The 24,564-nt window shown below is 36.6% G+C and overlaps 2 protein-coding genes across 7 annotated transcripts in view; one reads left to right on the forward strand and one right to left on the reverse strand.

Annotated features, from left to right (window-relative positions):
- Window positions 1-24,564, reverse strand: part of LOC122572061 (brain tumor protein) — a 168,539-nt gene that overhangs the window by 72,194 nt on the left and 71,781 nt on the right. For 2 of the 6 annotated variants that reach the window (XM_043736593.1, XM_043736591.1), the window contains exon 1: window positions 23,328-24,490. The exons of 3 other annotated variants lie outside the window; for them this stretch is intronic. The gene's annotated coding sequence lies outside the window, so the exon portion shown is untranslated. Of the gene's footprint in view, window positions 1-23,323; window positions 24,491-24,564 lie in introns of those variants that run through there. One more of the 6 variants, XM_043736592.1, reaches the window with a different exon arrangement.
- The window catches only part of LOC122571698 (glycine-rich cell wall structural protein 1-like), a 53,997-nt gene that overhangs the window by 29,178 nt on the left and 255 nt on the right, over window positions 1-24,564 (forward strand). The window lies entirely within an intron of this gene.

Below are 24,564 nucleotides of genomic sequence, written 5' to 3' on the forward strand. Positions count from 1 at the left end.
CTTTTGTTAGGAACAAAATATTGGACAGGCAGAAATGTTAAGCAACTCGTACAACTTGCTTATAACCAATGAAACGTTCGCTGTGGCATTTCCATGATCGTTAATGTGACAGCTGGTCGTTTATTTTAATATTTTAGTACAGCGTAATATATTTGAACAAGTCACGTAACGCAACGAGGTTGTTGGCGATTTAAAGATGCTATGACACATCGTAGCCGTGCGTATGGCCCAATTGATAATAACGAAACAAGGACTTCGGAAACATGAATGCCACATCCGGTGATAATGCTATACGAGTACTGAACCGTGCTGAACAAACCAGCTAACTTTATTCCCTGATTTAACTCTTTCGAAATCCATGGCCGGTGGATTTTTCCTACTGTCACAAATGTTTTTTATCAGAATGTTATAAATAGGCTGCGGGTATTTATAGAAAATTGTAGAGTGCAAAAATTGTAACACCAATTGTATCGTTTGGTAGATGAAACCAATTTCTGCTGGAGTTTTTTTTAAATTTTTCTTATACTTAACGCGGCATTTCTTTCTAGTTCTTAGATATTACGAAACTACCTTTGGTACAGATGCGTGCATTATGCTTCGGACAAGAAAATTTCCGTTGACGTATTATTCTACTTAACTCGTTAAAAGCCAACCAATCTGGTTTATCATAATGTTGCAAGTCCGTCGATTTCCTTATACCTCGTACAACGGCACAGTTCCGATAGAAGAAATAACCACGATAATATCCAGCGAATCTTTACAATTCTCTTTCACTGGCACGTTGCTAGAAAATTGAATTCGACGATACACGTTGATTGGAAAAAATCGCAAACGAAATGTTGCATTTACGGCTAATTACTTATCGGTCTTTCTATCTCGATATTAAAAATCAACGCGCTGCTCGATAAAATATTTTTGCTCTTTTGAAACATTGCACAGCGACAACCTCCATCCGAAGATAACGAAGCTAATCGACATAAAAACACGATGTATCGATAACACGAAACATCCGTAATAATTTCGATTCGTAATATAGTATCGCACCAACACGATTTGCTACAGGAATTGAGATCGACGATAAAATAAAACGCGAGTATCCCTTTTATCGATTAAACGATGATTAACGATAGCGAAGAATGCATAGAACAGTGACAATTTATAAGGCGAAAGTAAGTTACATTGTCGGCAACATTCCGTTTATCTATCATCTATCATTTTTACTTTCGCATTCTATATACTGTACGTGGTATTAAATTAGAAATATCTTCGTCATCCTGTTCGCACAAACGTTGCTCCTTTTTGCGCGGCTTATTTCATACACGCGACATATTCGATGTACTGTTTAACAAGTCGATAGAATTCAATTGTGCATTGTTATCAAATTACGCGAACATTGTTTTGAACGCAACTTCAGCGAATGAGTTGAAGAAAAATTATCGCAAAAAGCGCGAAACAAAACGAACTTCTTAATACGTACAAACTACATATAGTGAAAATATAACAGACATAAGAATAAAAATAAAACGAAATAATCATATCGAATTATACAAATACATCGCGGAATTGTTTTCCTTCAATTGTAATTCATTAAAATATATACAGATGCAGGAAATTGAAATTCTTGTCATTCAAAATTCAGACCTGTTCGCGCTTTTATATTTACCATGTATTTAATTAAGTTACACGGTATTACACGCTTATCGTATTATAATATTACCCTTATGTCATACCGTATGCGGTAAGAAAAATATAACAAATTCGATATACTTTCGTTCTCGTGTAAATCAGATTGTGGCAAAAGACAATGAAATATCTTGCCAAGAAGCGAAATAAAAAAAATCGTTAATACAGTAGCCACTTGGTATATGTTCGAAGGAGATATTGCGTAACTCAAATAACTTTTGGCAACCAGAGTTGCGAGAGATTTCGGAGGTCAACTGAATTTTTGTTGAACAGAGCGTCACACTTTTTTATATCACTTTATACGTTATAAAACAAACTTAATCCATCTAATATATCTATAAGAAAATAGAAACTTTTAAACATTTAAAAAGACATTAAAATACAGCGCACGACATATAGATTCGGAAAAGGAAAAATTGAAATACTTTTTTCGTCGACAGTTCTGGTTACGAACGTGGAGTAAACAGAATTCGAATATAAATGTTATATTCTATTAATAGTTTAATGCATTATACATGTATTTTCCTTCTTGCTGCGGCAAACGTTGTTTCAATTAACAATCACGTACACGTCTATTTGTAGCGACGAAACAGAACAAAATACTGGAACGTGTAGTGTCACGAAAATAATACATATTGTATTTCAATCGTAAACTAAACACCCAGACCATAAAAATCCTTGGTGATTTGAATAGTTGTAAAACTGCGAGATTATGTTTACAACTTGCGATTAGCAGCAATTGACAAAGTTACGCGTGACTATCTCTGTACAAACAAATTGTAAATTACCTCCAGGAAAATAATAAAAACGATATAAAAACGATGTCAATGGTCAATTTAGCTGCAAAGGATTTGCTAGCTATAACGCAGTCAGAAACAATGACACGCCACGTGCACAAACGTCACTTCTCCTCGACACAGATTTTCCGCTTCTAATGCAATTTGATTTACGATTCATCGATACGGCGCGACACACAAGATTGCTCTTTATGACTTTGTCGAATGACCGACCGATGATTTCCAGTGTTTCATTTCCCGAAAACGTTCATCCCACGTATAGACGTATATACAGGGTGTCTGGTGTTATTTGGCGCAATTATCTCCTAAACTATTCGTCGTTCGAGAAATTAATTATTATTCCATTCGTTATTCATAATGAAAAATTTCGAACGAAAGTTATATTGTTTGGCGGTAGAAGTCTTTCGATGGTCACAAATCTTATATAGATGGAAAATTCAAATTTCGAAATTTCAGCTAACATTCTTATACAACATTCGATGCAATTTTTAATTCTCTACGGAAAGGTATTAAGGTACTTGGATCGAAAAATGAATAGCTTAAAAGATATTTTAATTGTAATCTTGTAAAGCTCGTCCCATGAAAGTGCAAGGAAAGGTAACGCAAAGGGTGTGTAAAAAAATGTACAATTCCAAAGAAGAAGGAACTGAGGTCGCCTCGAGATCTCGAGGACGCCTTCGCTTAGACAAATCTTCTATTTTTCAAATGCTATATATATTTTAGGAGATATTTTCGCGAGGCGATGAAAACGAGACACCCTGTATATGTATACGGTATACATATGCTTGAGTGACATAACATTACGTATACATACTTTGTAATACTTGAATACCAATGAACGTGATAATTAAGACAGCATCGTGAAACGCTAATTACTCAGTTTCGTGTAATCTGTAGAATAACATATTCATTATGTTTGCATTTTATATTAGACGAACAGCATCGATTTTATAAAAACGCATATGTATACATATGTAGCTACATGTACAATTTATGAATACAATCAGTGGGAAAAATCTAATTCCTAATATCTTACAACATATTATAGTAAAAACTCTAATTAGCTCTATTAATTTGTTGACATATCAAGACACATGCTGATGAAATGTAACACGATTTATCCACTTTCGTTTTTATTAAACTTTCAATTTCTTTTACAAAATACATTAACGATAATCGATACGCAAGTATAAATAATTTGGTGACAAAGTGGGTTTTTAGTTTCTTTGGTAAATGCTTGTATCGTATTGGAATATGTACCCCCTCTGTATTCACTGTTTTACAAGAAACTTTTACAGGATTTGTTCCTTTACCAAATCGTGTCGATCGTGAATGACACAACTCAAAAATCACGGTCTTAGAAAAAACGAATTTGAACGATCTCAACTGTTATGGCTGCGCGATGATTTGAAGCATTAGCGACACGACGGTTCTCACATGGTGAACCTTCCAAGTTTACTTACAGAACCCTACCAGTAGAAAGCACAAGGAACAGCTTGTTCTTTCCGTACCAGCAACTCAAAAGTTAGAAATTTTGAGTTACGTCGTTGTTGGAGCAAACGAGAGATTTTTATTATATTTATACAGCTTACGATTAATAATAGTCTTTGGTATGCGTACTATTTAAACAGCTGTATATCTCATCTACTCTAATCAGCAAGAAAGGCAATTGTCGTTTATCGACAACTTTACGCCCTAACTTTCCATTTAACGACCCTGCTTTTTACTTACTTAATTATTATGCCTTTCGTTATCGTTAATAAACAGATAACGCCATTGTCCTTTTGAATTTTGTATTTTCAAAGATTACTCGAGCAGTTCTATAAATACGGGGATATTCGCTCTCGTTTGTAAGTAACAGTATTAAAAAGTGTAAAATTAGAATTTTAGAATTCGTGTAAGGTTACGAGCCAATATATGGGAGAATGAAAAATTTGTTAGAGCAACGCAGTAAATTATAATAATTATAACTTGACAGTTTTTCAATCCTACTGGATCCTACTGAAGAGATTGAAGATGACCAGACAGAAGTCTGCTCAAAATCTGAGTCCGTGTTATAAAATTCTCTGTATCCAGAACCGAGTCTCCTCGGCCAAACAGCAAATTAGTAATAATACGAATGTGAAAAATTGATCGAAATGGTGATCAAAGACGTGACAAGTATACACAGAGGAGAAGAAAATTAATTCTATTATATAAAATCGATGAGGTTATTATCACAACGTTGAGTGCATACGTATGAGTTCATTATGGCCTAATTTTCCGAACGCTGGTCTAAATATACGAAGTAATGACGAATTAATAATCCGAAGCAATTCCTACTACATTTTTGTAAAATCAACGTTATAATATGAAATGTAAATTGTTTGTTTAAAATCTCATCGCACCGTTCGTCAAAGTATCGACTGGCTGTAGACATTATTAGCAAAATGAATCATGGTAATTCCTCTACAACGATGAAAGAACTTGCAGCTGGACAAACAAACAAGCTGAGTCATCAGATAATGTCCTTAAATAATAAACCTTGTCCCTTCGTATTTGACGTTTTGTACATCTTCTATGATTTATTCTTTCAAGTAAAACGATCGTTCTGAAAGGTTTTGGTCATTTTTCATGTTCGTTCGTCTTTGCTTACGTTCCCACGGTACGTTGCCATATCTCTGAACGGAGCTGTACTTTTGAGCGACAATGAACCTTCGATAATGAATGGAAGTTGGCATCGCATAATATTTGCATCTTGATTATACAACTCGACTTGACGAAATATCGTTGAAATTCCGCATAGAGAAATTGGTTATTATAGAATAAACAAGCTGAAAGGGTTTTATAGACGACGGATGGTGGAAATTGCAAAGCGATCGTTCGTTAAGAGAAACGGGGAAGAGAAGCGAGGATTAACCAACGCTCGAGTGCAAGCTGTGGATCGAAACGTGGAAACGCGAATAGCAAGTAGGCAGGCATACGAGTGACAAAAGCTGTGAGGAAAAGTGGTACTGGAACCTTTCAAACGCGAAAGACTAACTAGGCTCGTTTGTATCCATAGAAAGTGGTTTTTATGGCAGGCGCGATCATCAAGCTACAGTTGTTAGCGAACCAGCCTCGAATCATTGCGATCCGAATCAAACTCCTAACGTGTGACTTTCCTGCGAATAAACATCCCAATCTTGATACTATGGAATACAATTGCAAATACGCGGATAGGAGTGACGCAAGTAATCAGACGCGAACGAACGCACACCACGCGACCAAACAGCGATTCGGTCTTGTCCCGTTACCTTTTCCGAGTCGATGACGAAGAGTAAACTGATCCATATAGATATAGGCACGCCAAATATACGAACAGTAAATAACATCGGTAAAGATCGGACTCGCACATTTCCAAGCACCTTTCCCAGTTTTATCCGACTTATCTGATCTTTTGATCCTGTTGAGACGCATACGTCTCGGTAAATTTTTGTGATCCTCTACGGAACAGCTTGTGTCGCATACGTAGTTTATTTTATTTTCTTTCCTCTTTTTCTGTTAGTCTCGCTATATCCGGAATGATAACTTTCCAAGAATCGGGCCAAATTATCCGACTGGTGCTCACTCTACCGTGTGTACATCGGAGATAGAAGTGAGAAGCAACCAGCGCGAGTGAGACAGAATAGGTGGAGCTTAACACCGTACCGTCGAGCCTGAGTCGTTTTTTACTCCCAATCGCGTATTACATGTTTCTTTGGTTTAATTAAAAATTGTTCGTCAAATATGATCAGGTTTGGCATCGCTCTGGTTGCACGAATCTCGATAATCCGACTAAGCCGTCATTTCGTAAAGATATGATGAAAAAATAAAAACAAATATTTTTCTTCTTCCTGGTAATTCCGTAATTCGATATCGGATTGAATTACGTCGATCGTAAATAATGCCGAGGCTTGCCTGGAGCGAGTAGTTTCAGGAATTGGCGAGGATCTCCAACCTCATCCCCGAAACTCCTGACCATATATCCGGACAAAGTTTTGGTCATATATCCCGGACACTGCTGCACTATCACGACTGACTATACACATACTGACCATAAAGTATGATTGATTGACAATCGTAAGGATAATCAACGTAGTAACGTGCTGGATAATATTTATTTCGTTACTGCAGAATCATAGCGATGCACGTCTCCTTTCTCACGCGCGTAATCCAACAATTTTCTGAAATATTTTATCGTAGCCTATCAATTTATTACATTAACCTTAGAAGGTTATTAAATTATGTCTTCGTTCTTATTCCTGAGAACGATCGACATTAAAACGCGCGTCGATTTTCCAGGTTCGAACAGAGATATCTAAATTTAAAAAAATCAATGTAAAAAGAATCGTGAGAAAATGGAATTTTTCCGTCGTGAAAGTTATTACAATGTTGCAGACAAATACTACAAACTGAATAAAGTCCTATTAATAGTAACGATGGCGGAAAGTAATCATTATTCTAGTTACATTATCTTATTGTATTCAATAAGGTTGGCCACAGAGAGTTATAAGATTATTGTCTGAAAAAACACAGGTTCTTCTAAATTAGTATACCACGCGTTTATGTAATTGATTTAATTAGCTCGACACTGATGAATTTATTTCGAGTCAGGATATTAAACGATGAGGATGATACGTTAGAAATGAATAATAAGTTCGGCTTCATGTGACGAGAACAAAGAGAAGAAACATAACGAAGAGAAAGTATGTCAAGGTAGTAAATTTGGACACGAGGATTGACAAAACGTTACGAGGATGTATAATGAATGGGTATGTATCAGCGTGCCGAGCAATCGATAAAATGAAATTACGTAAACGCCATTAGAAACGAAAGGAACGTATAAACAACTGCGATAAAAAATTCTCGACTGTTAATTACCAAACGTTTGGTCATCGCCTCGAATAACCATGAGAACATCCTCTGTACCCTACTAAAATATTCAAGAATACTTATTTATAATAAATAAGAGCGAGCAACCTGCGAGTAACGTAACGTGTATCAACTACTATGAACCGTGTCGTAATGGAATGCAGAAACTATGGCGCTGCGAGAACAATAGTAAATCCGCCAAACGATATGAACGGCATATTAAATTCAGGCGAAAGCTTAATAAATCTCAGGCAAGAATTCAACTCGGTATAGAGACCACGTGTCAAGCATTTTCAATGCGGAAGCAACAACAATCCTCGAAGCGCGCGAACTCTTCAACGATCAGCAAACGAAAAATTGAGACGTATCTTGAATGACTCCTTGAGTGTAATTACAGCGACACAAATCTGCGGAATGAAAACGAAGTAATCTGAAGCATACAAGAGCTACACGCGGAAATACCCAATATAGGATGTACAATCGCCATCACCTGGATTCCCTGTCATCAAGCACATCAGAGAACGAGGAAGCTCTGTCAAGAAACTCCAGGGAATATTCAATTCGAAACAAAGTAGCGACAACCTCCTGAAATTTATCGAATCGACAGACACACGGGACGGGATATGGACGTAAACAAAACCGTGGCTTAACGAGCGTGTTGTCGATGCGACGTTAAAGAACGAAAGACGAAGAAGAAAACATCTCGCGCAATATCTATTCGCATCAAAATATGTATCAGTCAGACATTTAAAGACCCAGCGTTCTCCGGATAAGCGTTTTTCTTCCAGATGTTACATTCTTGCGGTTGATCGGAGCCTGATCAACAAGATCCTACCGTGTTGATAAACTCGATTAAAGTTGATCTCTTTGATCTAAATTCAAACACGTAAGAAAAGCTTTGTATGTATTTGAGTAATAATGGAAGAAAAGTTCTTGAACGGCGGTTCGAGTAACAATGGGTACTCGGATAGCAAGAGCAAGTAGCAAGAGCTCTACTTAAAAGCAATAAAAACAGAACCACAGAATTCAAAAGCGTAGTTTCAGACGCATTAATCTCGCCTATTCCCTTTGTTTCGTATCTAAAATTATTTAGTAGCGTAAAAAGGTTTTTCTTTTGTTGCACATATCCCTACGCCATAGCAATACAACAAGCAATAGAAACAACGGTACAAAATTGATAAAACATGATTACTAAATGTTTGCTCGAAGTTTGAAGGAATAGACGAAAAGTGGCAACAAGAATTACAATCGTTTATTTACTAAATATACAACGAACACTGTTAGGTAGACAATGTTGGGACAATGTTATGTTACGACAATGAACCTATGTATATTTCTTAATATAAAATATAGTATTTTGAAATCGTAGATAGCAAAGGCTAAAGAAAGCAAACAAGTCGAGTGGCGAGCTATGCCTGTGACTGTAACGAGTACACACTCTGACATATTTGCCGGTAAGACATACGCATGTACGTCATGAGTAAACGAGTTAAAAAGGTTTGCAATGTTGCTATCCCAACTGCAAAATCTTACAAAGATCAGACGATGTTTGGTTGTTCGCTCTTCAGTATAAAATTTCGATCACACTAAAAAATCTGCCATCGGCATCCCCGCCAACTTTTTCATTGGTTTTTAAGCAATGTATGTCAAATTTTTGGAAATTTTGATTCGACGACAACGTGTCATTTTGAAAATTTAGGTTGGACCAACGTGGACGATCGCGTGCTACGTTAAAATCAACGAAAAAGAGTTCGTTGGACGTTGACGCGAAATTTTTTAATTCGGTCGTTACTTTTCTTTCGTAAGGTGGACAAATGAAAGCTTTGGTTGGACAAATGCAAACAAAAAAAATCTTAGGTATTTTGTACGCGACGCCAACCGTTCAAGAAAATATCAAATCGTTTGATTCAATTTTTTTGAAGATGTTTCGTTTCAAAAAGCGTCTACTTGATTCTATCCACGACCATTGATTTAAGATACCATACGTTTTTAGAAACTAGGTTTTGGTTGATTTTCTTTCGACCATGCTAGATACCCACTGTACACGGCAGGAACTGAGATGTAATAAATATTTGCGCAAATACGCGTACAATACGCGCATAATACGCACACTGCGTTCACATTCTTTTATAGGCAGCTCGCCAATACAGGTTGTTCGATTAAAAAGGACCGGTTCGTAATTAATCGATCGACTCACAGTCTGAGTTCGGTGTGCCGTCCTTAACCTAGTTCTCGTCACCGTTAGCCGTAAAATTACGTTCCTCTGGCTTTCGTACGAACCGATCCCATTCGCGTGAACAGCGAAATTAGACGGGACACGAAGGACGGGTAGCAGAGAGAGAGACGGTTAATCGGAGCATGGTTACTTTCACTTTTTAACCAAGACGCGCGTGGTTAATGCCGAATTCCGAGATTACGTTACGAGGAAATGAAAGTTAAGGCAAATGTCGTAGATCGCGCGACGTAGACATCCGAAGGAAGGAAAGGCATTCTCGAATCGTCGGACACGTACAAAATTGTCGGCAAACTCCGTTGTCACTGCTCGTACCAGATACTTTATCTTGGAAATGTTCGAGGTATATGTGTTTCAAAATGATTTCCAGATGTTTTCCATGTTTCTTGGCGATAAGTTAACGTATACGTATATCACACATAACACGATGATCGCTGATTCCATTGTTAATTCTTATCGACTAATTATCGTTCGAATACTTGCTTATACCAACATTCTATAATAATTCCAGTAAGATGCGAGTTCATTTTCATGTTCTTGTATCTATATAATCCAACATTCTATATTATAGGAAATAAACTAAATTACTAGTTTATTAACAAGAGATTTAGAAAGCTACAAATAGAATAAAGCTTTTACGTTGCATTCTGAGAGAATTATGCAAGATTATGTACCTTGATAAATGTCCAAAGCGAAGAAAACGAACGCCGTGTATTTTAATTTCTCGTTACGTAACAGTAGAAATTCGTCGAATTCTATCCTTACTAATTAATTGCCAATTACTACAACGTCTTCCGATAAGTGTTATCTCGAGATAATAATTTCAACAAGAACAGGTAAAATGACCAGTGAGCGTGATGATGAAAGCATCCCCTTTCAAGCAGAAACAAAATTGCATTACGAAATATTAAGCCTGTATCGTATCTTTTAACGTACACATAAGTAAGTATCGTCAAAAGTGTTCCATCTACATCTTTACTATCGTCAAATTATGCTATTGCTACTTTTATGCCATATTTATCATTATAAAAATACCGTGAAACCTTCTTATCCAACAATATTTACTTTATGTGAAACCAAGTCCAATCTCTTGGCCATCAGACTGAAATAAATAAATACATCGCATCTAACAACATCTATTTATGAAATAAGAAAACAAACCGCTTCCCTGCCTGCCTTCGGAAGCTACAAAACGATACGTAACGAAGTCAAACAAATATTCTATTCTTAAAAGTACCTGTCATTCTGGAACAATGCGTTATCTTGCGTTCCCTTTGGCAATTGTTTTAGGAATGCGTGGCAAAATAATCACGGAGCGTTACACGATTTGAGAGTGAAAACTGTTAAAACATTTGATCGGATATTATCCGGGCAATTAGATGGCATAATTTAACCGCATAATACTTTTTTCTTGCAGGCTTTTCTTTACAAATAAATGCTGTTCGAGAAGCGAGAGCGAACGTACCTTTCGAAACGTGTGAAAATATAACGAAAAATGCAATTGAGATATTTCAGACATTATGTTCCATGCATAAGCTCCGAGTAAAAGAAAATAGTCAAATATGAAACAGTATACCTAGCATGGAACCTAGTGCTGTTTCTAAAAGTCTGATAGATGAATATCTGGGAAACGACTGTAGACTGTACACACTTACTCAATTTGGTACCGCTCACGTTGTGATTCATCGGCCGAGCGAACGTTAATGTCGTGGCAGAATCCTATTACTTTGTTGCTGTTTGAAAACTTTCAACGCTGTGTAAATTTCACGCTCGTATTTCTTATTCGTATTATTATCACAATTATTTGTGGTTTTTCTTCTTGCTGACATACTTGTCTCTGATACCCGTGAGTATTTACGAGCTGAATATCGTACTTGTGACTTTGCAAAATTCCAAACATAGACACTGAGTAGTAGCCGAATTCTCCGATACTTTATATTTGGATTATTCTTTTTTTCTATATGTTGTTTTATTTATCGGATATCAGGATATCATCCTCTCGCGGTATAAAGAAAGTGAGATGGCTCGAGCCACAAAAAGGATTCGAGAAAAGAAAGTGGAGTAACATCAAAGCGGCGAACCGCTTTCGAGTGGTTCACAAATGTGCTGTAGTAGAGTTTGATACTTGGATTTGCGACCAGCGTAAATAGCTACGTTTTTACGTAATTCTTCTAAAATCTGATTTTATTACCAAAGGAGAATAAGATAAGAAGAATAAAACTATTTTTTGTTCGTTTCCTTTAAAAATATAACACCTAACGTCGATATTCCATAGTTGGCCACCATAATAGGTATTTCGTACTTGGCTACTTTCCTCTGTCAATAAATAACTTGTATTAAAAAGACTGTTGTTTTTAATTTTCTCGAAGGCTGTTCTCGCGCTATAGATTTCCATCGAGGACCTTGAAATATTGATAATATTATTGATCGTCCGCGGGCACCCTAAATGTTATTGACAATGAAAATCAGTCAGCTATATATTGGCCAGCCTGTACCTAATCGTTGTAAACCATTATAATACTCGTTGTTGATAACATACATAAGTAGTGGGGCTTATATAACGTAGCAAATGCTGTTTCACAAACAGAACTTCCACAGAATATCGATCCACCCGTATGGAATGTATTATCGATACGCTGTATTCGCAAATCTAAGGCTACGCACGACTTTTAAATGAACGTACGATCGTAGAGACATAGTTCTTCCGAGTAACAGTTGTAACACGCGGAAATCGAACCAGCTAGTCGGTTTATGGTGCAGTAGTTAGGCGGAAGTTCGAATCGCATCGTCGCATATGACGTACCGCGACGCTTTCGCACGTAATACTTTTGCACGACAGGTAAAAGGAAAATGATCGCGATAGTTCTAAATGTTAAAGTAAAAAGTACGCAGGTAGACTTTACACGTACTTATCTGGAACAATGGAAAAACAGTGACGTACAGATAGGTAATACGTGCGATTTTTCATATTTCTGCGCGAGATTTACCGCTCGCGTAAATTTGACAGTCGAATCGCAGATTTTTACGCAAACTCGTATTTCTACGGTCGCGACTCAAAAAATTAAACTCGAGCGGATATTTATTTCCTGCATTAAACATTACGGGAAGTATTATATTTGGAATATTTTATATATCTTTGCGTATTACGTGCGTACTGGTTTTTTGAAACCTTGAAACTTAAATAAACGGAGATCTATTAATAAGATCGATCGATCAATAAGATTAATTCACAGTTGTGAATTACTCCATGCTGAATATTCGTTGATTCGTCAAAATAATGACAACAAAAAATCTATTATTATTTAGAATGTATACGTACATTACAATTATAAATAAAAAGGTTATGTTTATTCATTATACGTCATTATTATTTTTAACAATTACTAAACACTTACAGCGGAGTAATTCAAAATTATAAATTAATCCTAATTATCGATAGGGCGCAGATTTGTACGTACTGATGGGAAAGCTGAAAGTGCAGAAATGCATAGAATACTCGTATACTTTTATAGATTCTACGACGTCAGTTGTATTTCTGTTTCTTATGGAAAACCGAAGGAATCGATCATTCAAGTGGAATTTTATGGAAACGTGATACGTCATAATAGTTTACCTCGCATTAAAGCATTTCGTTTGGCAACGTAAGAGACGCAAATGAATTCAAATATTATAGGAATATTATACGTGATTCGATGTGGGAACAGCCTTGCTTCGGTTTGAAGTCACGTTACGAGCGACAGAACGAGTTATGAGGTAACAACACGCATGGGAAGACATACCCTTTCACTTTGGCATTTCACTCTCGCGGGAGCAGAGAACCTCTATTATGATGATACCAACTGACGATCAGCGAAAGCGTAAAAAATAATTACGGTAAGCAAATTGTCATCGACTTCCAAAACTACCATTCCTTTCTTATTTTTTTTTTTTTTTTTTAACGTAATAAGCGTAAGTTTCGAGTCTTTTTTCAATTTTTCGTTCTTCTACGTTTTCTATCAAAGATTCATTAAAATTTGTAATGTTTGCTAAGTTCGTTAAATTTTAATTTTACGTTTAGATCGTAACATCAATTCACGCCGTTTCTCTACACATCGTATTACGTATTCTTGTAACGAATGCAAAAACAGGACGAATTTATATTAAAACCCAATATTAATTTTTTTATCACATCTTTTATGAAAATATATTTACATACGTAATTGATAGTACGGCAAAACACAAGATAAATGAAATAAAAAAGCTAGAACTCGTCGTAATAATTAATCTACCTGAACGAACAAGTTTTTTTGCTATATCGATGAATATTAATTATTGGTAACGTTAATAACAATCGACACTGGTCGAACGAAGCAAAAAAATTTTTTCGTCACAGATGACTATCGGTAATCGAAATAAAATTCCGGCCACCGATTACCAACAAAACCGGTATTACCGATAAACAAAAATTCCAATTATTTATATATCAATAGTTACTGGCTAAGACTAAATTTGCATCGTCGACGATTATTATTAACTGGGAAAGCTTTCAATCGTTCGCTACGATTATTCGCGATCAGAACGATCACAAACGAACATTTTCTAATGGTTTCATTTTTTGAAAAATTTCCTTCTCGCTTATCGATAAACCGACAACTTCCATTCGAGTAAAAATGCCTACTCGATGACTTTTTTGCGTAAAGTGTTCAAAATAACTGTTACTTTGGATGTCTGGTTCCAAGTGGCTCGTATGTATATAATCTTGGAGAAATAAACGAACGAATTGAAAGCCAAGAGGCTTCAGCGAGAATGCGCTTCCAAGTAGACGCGATCAACGTCAGAGATATGTAAGTAGTTTGAGCACGTAACCGTGGTAACTTTCCCACAGTCTAGTGGGATCGAATCGCGATTAATATAACCCGTGCTAATACGCACGCTAGCCCAATGATCTCGCACGAGTACAACGAAACGTAATTGGCTTTCTTACTGTCTGTACGAGGTTACGTAAGATACAACAACGGCTCGTCGATAGAAGTTTATACGCGCGCTTTCAAGCACGATAGCGAGACACTTTCGTCTCTGCGAGTGAGCAGATAAGCCGAGGCAACTGTTCACCGGTGCAGCAGTGCGGTGTAGCAGAGCAGTGCAGTGACAACCGTTTACTTTCGCTGCCTAAGGCCCGTCCACACCGTGTCGCTCCTAAATAAGGATCGATCGGTACAGAAACGGGTTCCGTGCGAGGTAATCTCGTTAATTAGATACGCCATGGCGAGCCTATCTATCCTGCGAAACCGTGTTACGCGAAACCCTGCCCGGTTTCTCTTACTCCGAATTTTTCTTTCGGTCAACGTGCGTAAAAACCGTTTCCTAAAATTCGCGGAACGGCAGATTGAAATCCCGAGATTCGAAAGATCGGCATTTGTATCCGACTGCGTAACTCTGCCATTAAGCAGTAAGCACTCTGATTAAACTTGTAAAATGTGCAACGCCTACGTACAGCGAGAGGACAAAACGATTTTTACACTTGCAACATAGAAATAAGAGGGTATCGTTCATATTATCGAATATATTCGAATATATTGAACTGTATATTATAGACAGACACTTGTTCTATTAATGCATTCTCGCAACCGATGCCATGGAATAATGCCGTGCAGTATCGTCGGGTATCTCGCCGCATGGCCGATGACGACACGCGTATGTCATCGGTATTTTCAATCGAGTCTCGAACAAGTATAAATAACGTTTATACCTATTATATGCATGTTGTACAATTTTCTCGTTCTTGAAATAAATATCATTGCCTTTTGCGTGTTCTTCTTCTTGAAATTTTGGTCGTTCGACGTCAAGATTATTACGGATGTCCGATGACATACCGTGTATTTACGATCTAATAACTTTTTGTTATTTTCACATTGATCAGCTTGTTCTTTTAATCGTAAATGCAAAGAAAAGTTTTCAGTCATCGCGGAGAAACACTTTGCGACAGCTTCGTACCATAAACTGTACATTGTACATAGATATTTTCGAAAATAGTCTGCTTCAAAGTACAGAAAAAATGGGCTTAAAAGAAGACGATTATCCATAGCATGATGTCACTAAAACGCGAGCGTGGAACGTGCATAATGTTCTGAAACGCCTAAAAATGCGCGGATATAAACGTTATTGAAAATACATGAGACGACCTGAAACGAAAATTACGGAAGAGTGGAAAAATATTTCATTAGAGTATTCGTCGATCTGATAAATTCAACGAGACGACGGCTTCCAGTGATAATAAAATCAAAAGGAAACTCCACACGGCATTAGGATAGTTAAAATATCGACTTTCTCTCCTAGATATTTGCTAATATTTATAATATTTATTTAACATAAAAAAACGTAGACGTCGCATCTTTGTTATGAAAATTATTCTCCAGTCTCGTAAGAATATGCGCGTGTTCCTTATTTTTTAAAATTATATCAATAAACGATGTTCTATCGTAATTCTGTTCAGATCAATTACCGTACGAATAATTTTTACTTTGGCCGTAACTACACGCTGCTTGCTCTGCCATGGTCGATAATAAATTTCAGCCACTTACATAAATCCGGAACTTTGATTTCACTTCTTTGAAGGCTTACGTTACACGTAAGATCGTTTACCGGAGCGCGAATATAACTTCAACTTTTAATTACACTTTCTGTTTCGTCCTTTAATCGTCGAAAACCGGAAACTAATTAGTACAGTTGAAGTATTTCCGATGTTTTACATTATTTATCCAACGCGTTAAAGCAGTGGGTCTCAACCGATGCACCTCTGGAATTAGGCGTTCCAGTTTTACCAAGACTTTGATATTTATAAAAGTAAAACTTTTGCAAAGATTTACGAAATAAATTTTTCAGTAGATTACTTCATCTTGTAACTGTTTTGTAGAAACAGAGAAAATAGCGAAGAAATTGCTGTTCAAAACTATGATTAAACAAAGTGACAAACTATGAGTAAACTAAACAATAAATTTCATTCCGCCCCTGATTTTTATAAACAAAAGTATTTCGGTCAGTTTTCAATTCAGGTATCCTTTCTTTGTTCTTACGTAAATCTGTGATCTATCAGTTTTATTAAAAGAGATGTTCATGCATACTTTTATCGTTATAACCTTGGTGATTTCGATATTTCAAAAATTTTCCTTGTAATCTCCAAGATATTACGTGACTTCGAGAAGATGAACTGCCGCGCCAAAGCTTTCAACGATAGCAAGAAGATGGTAAAAAACGATACAAACAAATGTTTATAAATCTTCGACCGTACAAGAAGGAAATACGTGCTACGAGGAAGAATGCAGCTTTCAAATGATACATTTCTAACGTACGTCGTACGCTTTGGGAAAATGATCGGTCGGCTCTGAGAAAAACCGGTTTGTCTCGTAACAGAGGAGGCCTGGAAACTCGGGCCCAAATATTTCACGCGTCATTCAGGAATGCGACTCACTTTCTGAAGGTAAAGGTCTAGAAGAAACTGAAATATCGTTACGCAAGAGATCTCTTGGAATTGTCAAAAAAGCTGCGAACAGAAACGAAAATTTCCAAGATTTAAAATACCACTGTATTTTCTGTGTCTTTTTATCGAAACCGGCATGTTTCGATGTTGTATTTTTAGAAATATCTAATTAGAAAAATTCAATAACGTTACGCGTCAACATTGCAAATTTATCAATCTATATATCTATAGAATGTTATCGATGATTGTTCTAAATTGTCTTCTGTTTTCTATGATTAAGTCCTCCGGTATTTTACTCTAACTGTAAGTAGACCTTTACGCAAATTCATATTTTTATAAACACAAACGAGTAAGTGGTACCTGAACACAGACTTGTTTCAGCCATCGAACATAATATGCTATACTGTTTTGGACGTTTCATCTAGTTTTGCGATTCCAAATTTTCAATTTGAACGACACTCGTACAACTATCGTTAAAATAACGGCACTTACGATGCGCAAAATTATTTCGTACTATTCGCAGAGATACGTTTCGCGTCAATGTTGCGATAGATACCAATTCCGTGTACGTTATATAATATCTTAACGATTCAATCCCGTGCTAAAATAAGACAATCGATGATTAGAGACAAGCGCTATAAGCGATATAATGGACGCGTTAATTATTCGCAACTACATACCTATTTCGCATTCACGAATACGTATTAAACACTTGCTGACAAACGAACTGTGCGCGATAATTCAGACACCTCACGTGTACTATGAATTTCTAGAGCTTATCGAAAAATAAAATTTACGAGTTGACAAGACTTTATATTCGATTTTCACAACGTGAAATTGATTGCTCGGTAATAGGCGAGAATTCTTTTATCATGGAAAAAGGTCTTGACCGATCGATGAGTATCGAATATGTACAGTGGCTATGAAAAGTGTTTGTACAGCTTTGTATTTGTCATACCGTTTATATAATAATTGCTTAAGACCACGTATATTAAGTTTCACCTTCTCTGCTGTTATTAATATCAACATAATATACAAATACTGATATATGATAATAACGATAATAATAATATTAATTTATTTGTGCTTTAGGTCCATAGCCTATTACGAGCAGGCTGTTACATTTATCCTCAGTTTTTTACACTACATCATATTCTTACATCGAATCTTTTTCACTGCTCTATATTGGTATTTTGTTGCGTTATGGCACATTACTTCTTTTTATCCTAGAGCATAAAATACATACACTAGGATGTTTATATCTATTCGTATCTATATCTATACGTATATCGTATTTACATCTACATCTCCATATGAAGGTATCTTTCCCATATATATGTCGGGTTAACATTGGAATTTCGGGCGTTTGACGAATCTTCGCTCGAATTGGACATCGTGGTTATGTATTCTAGCTGATCTTTATTACAAAAATTAATAGTTGTTAACTTAGTACTTACTAGCTGCGATAGGACAGACGAAATGTCGATGACGATGAATTTAAGTTCGATAGCGAATCCACAGGCAACAGGGATGACGAACGCGACGTGACTCAACGTACAAGTAGAACTTCTCCGAGTGAACTGACCCGCAGTCCGAGTGAAACTACCCAGTTATGTCACTTCGAGCCCAAGCTCACTGTCATAAACCTCGGGCGCCCATACTCCGGTTAGAACAATACAACTATTTCTCAGTTTTATTGTTTAAGTGCAGCTATAATAAAGTCTGGACTAAAGTATCGGTGACCTTTCCTAATGTTCCAAAAGAAAGGCCCCGATATGTCCTTTCATCTCCGACATATAAGTACTAATATAGCGATACAAATATTATATCGATATTATGAAAAATGTAACGTAAAAGCTGATAAAGAGGAACGTTTCATGGGAAGATAACGAGTATGCACAAAACTCTTTGTAGCCACTGTCTTTAACACGGGATAAAACTTTTTCACGATGATATTAAATTGATCGATATCGCTTGCAGCTTAATCATTTACCAGAATCCTTTGCAGCTTAGAGGATTATTTGCTTCTTTCAATACGGGCTTACTTGTCAAATTTATCTATATACAAGTTTAACAATCTTCAAAGCTTAAAGCAATTAAACGATCACTTTTAGAATACTTTGTGCAACGATATACGATTTCCCGTGGGTAAAAATTAGTTGTAAACGAGCGAACTACCGATATTCCGGTTGTAGCACACTCATCGATGGATTAAACATTTCCCCGGCTAGTTCAACGAATCTCTAATGAAATGGAAACTGATTAAACGTGCTTACGTAACAGATTAGCGACAATACATTAATCGCAACGACACGTTGAGAAAAACAATACTGTAGGTACTTATTGATCTCCAACTCTATATACTATATATTATATGCAGAGTATGCGTTTACAACCGATTGAATTAATACGACAATATACCGAAGATTCGATCGATCGCAGATTATATTTATATTCAATTTAAATTTTATTACAGAATATAGCTTTAAATTTTATAAGACTTATTGGAAAAACTGAAATGAAAAGGAATTTCATTTCTGTTTCAAAACTATCTATATGCCAAAAAGGTCCAGTTCCGTATAGGCAACAAGCTGATCTAGGAAAAGCTCAGAAAGCTCACTCGCTTTTGTTACTGTTATACAACGTTATACATTACTCCGATATTAACAAGCGTATAAACGTAACATTAATTAAAAACGAATATCGTAAGAATTGATTATTAATTAGACTTTAATTCGTTCTTTGCATCGTGTCATGATTTACGATTATCTATGAGGATAAATTATAACAGTACGTATGTACGTTGAACGCGGCGTGACATACAGTTATCTCGTATAAAGTATATTTACGCGGAATCACGTAAAAATGACTCACTGCAATGTTATGTAGCGTGTATCCCCGTGTTATGAATGAAACGATTCTATAGGCTCGACGGGCTTATCAAGAATTCCCTTCCATTTTACAAGAATCACGATCATTTACAGATGCAAACGATCGACTTCCATTATCGTTTTCCCATATTCCAGCATCGTACAACATATGTTACCTACTTGTAGCGATAAATTATTTCGTTTAAATTGTCCACAGTTTATAAGATTCAACATGCTATTAGCGATAGATTGAAACATACTGTATGTAAGTAATATTTCATTTTTGAAAAATAAATTCCGTTACGTCCCGTAACCTAAGCAAACACCAAAATCCATACCTCGGTCAAGAGGGCCATCGGCTGTAAAAATATAATTAGCCGGATGGCAATAATCTCAAGGAACTGTTATGAAACAAAGCATTTTTACTTTACCGTCAAGGCCCTTCCTCGCTACAAAACATCTTTCAGGTCGAGAAATTCCTCAGGGTTATTGTTCAAGCAGGTAAAAATGGGGAAAAGCGGATTTTTCCCAGGTTTAACGGTCGTTTCTACCCCCGAGCAACCATTGGTGGACCCGACCATATTCTATTCGCAAACGTTCTTTCTGGTAATGCTTTCCAAATCATTTGTATGGTTGAAAATTTTTTAGTCCATAAAATTCCTGGGAAAAAATATAGTGACGTGGGTCGTTAACGAGCACCGTGACAGCTTTTTAAACAAAACGAAGCAGTCAGGGTTTGTTACATTAGCAGAGCGAATGAAATTTACAGAAGAAAAACGATAACAGAGATATCAGAATTTAAATAATATTCTCGTTACAAACAAATTGGCTTTGTTCGAGGTATTTGTTTTTGCCGCCGTTCGGTTTCGTTTCGTCCTAATATTATAGCTGCATCTAATCTAATTTCTCAACAGTAGGCGCTGTTCAGTCGTTCACTGACAGAAACCTCGTTGTGTCGAAAACGAAAGAAATAAATACACGCGGCCTCCGTCGGCGAACGTGCGTTATTTCATTCGCGAATGAATCATCGATTCGAGTGAGACACTCGAGGGCATAAGTATAAAATCAGAGTTTCACGAAAACCTCTTTAACTCTAAGAACGTTTATCGCCGCTTTCCGCCTTTTTAATGAAATCCAATTACGTACAATTCGCAATTCGTTTAATACTTTTTAATCCCTGTCGATATTACTATACTTAAAGGGAAGAACAGTTGTTGAAAATTACATAGTTTTCAGATATTTACAACACATAAATATCAATCAGACCTATAAAAAAAAAAAAAAAAAGTAACGAATCAGCGTACGAAAATACACGATATAGAATAGCTTCAAGAATTATAAATAATGATTTTTATCCGAGAACAAATATAGAAATCTAAACGACCTGTTACAGAGCAGACGATAAGTAAAAATATCGTAAATGAGAAAATCTATTAACAGCATAATTCAAGGAAGGAATAAAGAACGTCCGTTTTGGTTTCGTATTTGTATCTTGCACATTGAAGTAACGATAGTCATTGTCCGTTTATAGAGATGTAATTGCCGAATATCAAACGTCATAGTGTTTAATTGTAAATGAATTTAACGATCAATCCACACATGTTATACTTCAATGATATAATTTTGTTACGTTATAACATCGATGTAAAACAATACTTAACAAATACAAGAGCATGTAAAATGGCGTAACGAGCGTTACACGTATCGATGCGTGTATCGCTAAATTTACGTAATTTCGTACGTATCAAACATTGTAATACACTTTTGCACACAAAGTAATCCGTTATAAAGAGAGTAATAATTTACTGATTGATTTAAAATCAATTTCCTTAACAAGGTTTTGAACGATTAAATCGATCGGATCATAAGATTATCGAAATTTCACATTATCGCGTCAAAGTGTATAATTAATGATCATACTTTTGAGTAATTATCCCCTGTCACCAGCAGACGATAAACATCGAGTATTTTTCAATCGCTGCAACGTCTAATTAAGCTCTGCTCGCTACATGATAACGTATCCGCTAGTATGCATAACTTTGCGACGTGGTCAATTTTCGAAATGACATAGAAACGACAAGAGTTTTATTTTGTCTCGTACACGAACGTGACATTCGACAATAGCAGATCGTTTTACAAAACAATGATCGTAATTCTATATGGAGGTAATAATATCGTGAAAGCGATTTCATAAACGAAACGATAACTTTACACACGAACAGAGAGCTCTTAAATTACCAACTACATTGTCATAAAGAAGAATATTTCAAAACAATCGATATTTTCTATATCTCTACCAATTTGCTCCGATTTGCAATTACTTATTTATGCTAGAAACACCAGAATCTCCACTATTTTTAATATGTAAATTCCTAATGTTTCAACTTTCTCAACCAGTATACGTTACCATATGCGTGTAATTGCTATTATTTTTCCGTCAGATTTTACGAAAAACAAACGAACAAATTCAGCCATTCTTGAACCACTCGAGAGTTTTATCAAATTATATCTCTTCGATTCAGAAGGAGGTACTACCATTTGCAATAACGAAAGAATTCAGAGTGTTACGATCTTTCCAAGTATTTATATCGTAACTAAAAATACGTGAAATGTTTGAAATACATGCGATTTCGCAATTGGCACGTAAGATAACAGGAAAAATAATAAACAGAATTTTTCTGCCTAATAGTAAGTAACGTAAATTACGATTTGTCTCGATGATCCTACCGTAGCAAGGTTATTCTCGAATATTCCTAATCTTTGCTTCTCTCTCGCTTTAATGGAAACAAATCAACAAACACGTAACGAGAACGCCATAGGATATCAAAGTGCGCAGAAAAGAAATAACGGTTTACAAGGTAATCTGGTCAAAATATTTTCCGGGTTTTTCGTTTGACACAGTTACGGTCGTCGTAGTATTGTATACACGGTAGCTTGAAAAAATATTCAAACAGTCCTACAAACCAATTATATAAATATCGTAGAAAATTTTAAAACGTAACAAGACACGACTATCTTGATATTAAATTTTGAAAGCAGGTTAAATTTGCAAACTATATATAAAAATTACGAGATATTTATAGTTTTTGAAAGAATACGCTTTAGAAAACATCACCGAAGCATTTGATTTATTCCATAAGATTTATTCGCCGTATTGTCGATTGTATTTTTAAAATTATTATTCATGCTGTGTACTAATTTTCATCTAAGAATATGGTTCCACAAACGTCTCGTAAAGTCTATGTACATCTTCGGATTGCATTCGAATGTTCGTACGATAATCACGATAGTCGTGTTTTATTGTAGTAGCAACGAGATTTCAAAAAATGTATTGAGAAAAAAGACTCAGCGTTGAGCGTTCCAATATCTTCGTAAATGTTTACATTCTACTAGTCCAATAAAAGATACGTACTCACCGTAAATACGAGAGTAATCCGTACGTAGTTGAACGGAAGAATACTGCTTTGCGATCAAAGAATCCTTCGATTCAAGCAAGCACCGTGTACTCGTGGCACATGTCACACAAAAACGTAGCAAGGAGGAAAAATAAAGGCAAACGAAGAGCCGGCGTACTATAATCGAGGAAAGATGTATCTCGTAGTCACTTTCGTCCTTTATTCAGCTACTCTGTTCCACCATTTAGCACGGTCAAGTGACACGCGCATCAAGATCGGTTTGTCGACACGTACGCGTGACGATTAATCGCGGATAATTGCGCGCCTACCCTTACACAACGGTCGTTAGATTAGGTTGCCGGTTAGGTTAACTACGCGCGCACAAAATTGCCAACGGAAAGTCCAATTTTTTGTCCGTCGCCGTTCGAGATTTTCGTTCGACCCACAGGCTTCGGAACGCGAGAACGAAAGCACCTTGAAAAATACACACGCGCGAACGACGCCGTATTTGTTTAGCACTTAGGTCGAGTTTCGGCGTTGATTTCGAGCGAAACGATACGCGAGAACGACTTTGCAACGTACACAAAACCGAGCCGATTTCGGTAAAAAAGATTTTGATAGGAACGGCAAATTTCCTCCACTTTCTCCACTTAAAAGCGAAATCGTCGCCAACTAACTTCCGGTAGGGCGAGCACGATATTATCTCGCTGTTTGCCTGTTTTCTTTGTTTTCACCGGCAAGCCGGTGCACCGATGCACGCTTTTCCTTTCGATGTTCGTAGTACTCTGGTTCTTCCGTTCTTCGTTCCTCACGGCTCGGCCGCTGCTGCGTGACTGACCGTTTGCTGCCTTTACCAGACACACCGCACGAGGCGCGCCGAAGGCAAACGAAGGGGGACCGACGGTTCGTCGATCGGAAACGACCCTCGGGTTGAGGGAGCCTTCCTTTGTTCAGGCGAGACCATGCAGCATGCCTCGCAACGTACTTTCTCTCTTTCTCTCCCTTTTTTCCCTTCCCCTTTCCCTCTCGCTCCACTCTTCCTCTCTATTTTTCACCTTCCTTTTCCACTTTTATTTCTTTCTCTTCCTTCTATGCACGACGCTTCTTTCTTACGTTCCCCGCTCGCTACGATTCCTATCTCACCTCTTTATTTTTCTTTTCTCTTTCTCTCTCTCTCCCTCCCTCTCTCTCTCTCTCTCTCTCTCTTTCTCTCTCTCTTTCTCTCTCTCTCTCGCACAATTCTCGCGCTTCACAGCCT

This window comes from Bombus pyrosoma, linkage group LG10 (assembly GCF_014825855.1).
Source record: "Bombus pyrosoma isolate SC7728 linkage group LG10, ASM1482585v1, whole genome shotgun sequence".
Classification (NCBI taxonomy): Eukaryota; Metazoa; Arthropoda; class Insecta; order Hymenoptera; family Apidae; genus Bombus; species Bombus pyrosoma.